This window comes from Lipotes vexillifer, unplaced genomic scaffold (genome assembly GCF_000442215.2).
Source record: "Lipotes vexillifer unplaced genomic scaffold, Lipotes_vexillifer_v1.1 scaffold1094, whole genome shotgun sequence".
NCBI classification, from domain to species: domain Eukaryota; kingdom Metazoa; phylum Chordata; class Mammalia; order Artiodactyla; family Lipotidae; genus Lipotes; species Lipotes vexillifer.
The window spans coordinates 4,697,440-4,699,427 of NW_006792775.1; the positions used below are offsets into that span (position 1 = coordinate 4,697,440).

The 1,988-nt window shown below is 61.0% G+C and overlaps 1 protein-coding gene across 1 annotated transcript in view; it reads left to right on the top strand.

Moving 5' to 3' along the window:
• The first annotated feature begins 1,521 nt into the window (after nucleotides 1-1,521).
• The window catches only part of CPT1A (carnitine palmitoyltransferase 1A), a 57,034-nt gene continuing 56,567 nt past the window's right edge, over nucleotides 1,522-1,988 (top strand). Inside the window, exon 1 of the mRNA XM_007465978.1 lies at nucleotides 1,522-1,633. The gene's annotated coding sequence lies outside the window, so the exon portion shown is untranslated. The remainder of the gene's footprint in view (nucleotides 1,634-1,988) is intronic.

Here is a 1,988-nt window from a genome sequence, read left to right on the forward strand (position 1 = left end):
AATCTCCAACTTCTAACTTCAAAGAAATGCGAATTAAAATAAGGAGAGATACCGCCCTCCCTTTAGGATTGACAGCCAGCGGTGGTGATCTCCTGGAGACCAGCCCGCACTCCCACAACCGGGGAGGCAGGGGCGGGGCGTAGTGGATGCTTTTCCAGAGGGCAGCTCGGCAAGTGGCACCAAAATGTCACCAAGGTGTCTCACGTGCCTTTGACCTGGCTGCTTCACTTCTAGCGATCTGCCGAGAGATACAGGCACTCAAAGATGCACATTGACGGCCCACACAGCTTCATTTATGCCTGTTGCGGTGAAAAGGGGGTGCCTAAGTGTCCATGGGGCGAGTTACACACTGTGAAAGCCTCGGTCATCTCTGTGCCTCGACAGGGGATCCCGTCCACGACATAAGCCAAGTGAAATCAAAGGAGTGTTACAAACAGCACTTATCCTATGACTTCATTCAAAACAGCCTGGAGAGTGTGCGCCGACAGTGCACTGGGGGCGGAGGGGGGTGCGGAACTAGACAGGACTTTCATTTTCTCATCTAAACTCATCTGGAAAGACAGAGGCCAGCAGGGAGTTTTCACCGCCCAGAGGAGCGGCTGACGTTTAGGAAAGCCCGGTCTTTGTTCACAGAACTGGTTATTTTATGGAGCACCTGCTGTATGCGGGACCACCCGCTGGGGCCTGGGAAGCATTTTCGGCAGAGATAGGGAAGGGGCTGCTCACGCCGCGGGAAGCGCGGACATCCACCCCGCGAAGGAGCTGCAGGTGGCAGCTGCCCTCGGCCTGGACCTAGACCCTGAGATCGGCCAGTGCCAGCTCAGTGACCGGTGCAAGGCACATCAGTCACTCTGTCCCCACCTCCAGCCATTTCTTGCCTGGCACCTACTATGATTTAGGCGCCTGAATAGTTTACTAAATCTTTCCAAAGCCCAGCAAGGGAGCAATTTTTATCCCAGTTATATGAAGAGGGGGCTCAGAAAGGTCACTGGAATAGGCATTACCGTGTCGGTGTCGTGAGCCACGCTGCCTCAAGATCCCATCAGCTGTCACTCCTGGGATAAGGTCCAATTTGGAGTGTGGGCTCTGAAATCAGAACCGGGCCCAATGTCGAATCCATCTTCTTGGTGTGATTGTGGGAAGGTTAGTGATCCCTTCTCTGACCCGGGCTAGGATCAGCTATTTATAGGGGTGCCACGAGGATTATATGGGGCAATGCCTATAAAGGGCGAGCATGACCTAAGCGCTTTTACGGGCATGGCCCTAATGAGTTGGCCCATTTTTCAGATGAGGAAACTGAGGCTCGCAGGGGGCGAAATCTCGTCCTAGGCCTCAAGCTGGCAGAGGCGGACGTGGCCTGCACCCCTGCGAGCCTCTGTTTCCTCGCCCGACCCGCTCCCCAGGGCGCCCCGCCCCTGCTGATGCCCCGCCCCGTTCGTCCAGGTCCCGCCCTTGGCCCGCCGACCGCCGGGAGTCGCCGCACAGCCCCTAGCGCCTCAGCCAATCGGCCGCGGGCGGCGTCGGGTGCCTTCTGCCTCGCCCGCAGTCCTCCCGCCCGGCGCTCGCTCGCTGCCTCGCTTACTCAGCCGCCGCTGCTGCTGTGGCTGTCGCCGTGCCTCTGTCCACCGACTCGGTAAGGTCGGGCTGAGGCCGCGCGCCGCGGGGCGGGGTGGGGGGCTGGCGGGAGCCGGGGGCTAGCTGCGGCGGGGCCCAGGGCCAAGGGCGGACGGGGACTGCAAGGGCCCGGACCGAGGCGGGGGGCGGGGGGGCCGCCGCCTGTGTCGGGGCGCCGAGGGACAGCGGTTCTTAGAGAGCTCGAAACCGGAGCGGGGCGGGACTCCCCATACCCCGCAGTGGATTGGGTCTAGGGGTCCGCGTCAGTGTCGGTCCGCATGCGGGCAGGTCCGGTGTGGCTGCGGGAGGGATGCTCAACCCTTCGGACTTAGCAGGACGCCTCCGGGCTGGGGCCAGTAGGGCCACCGTCTCTC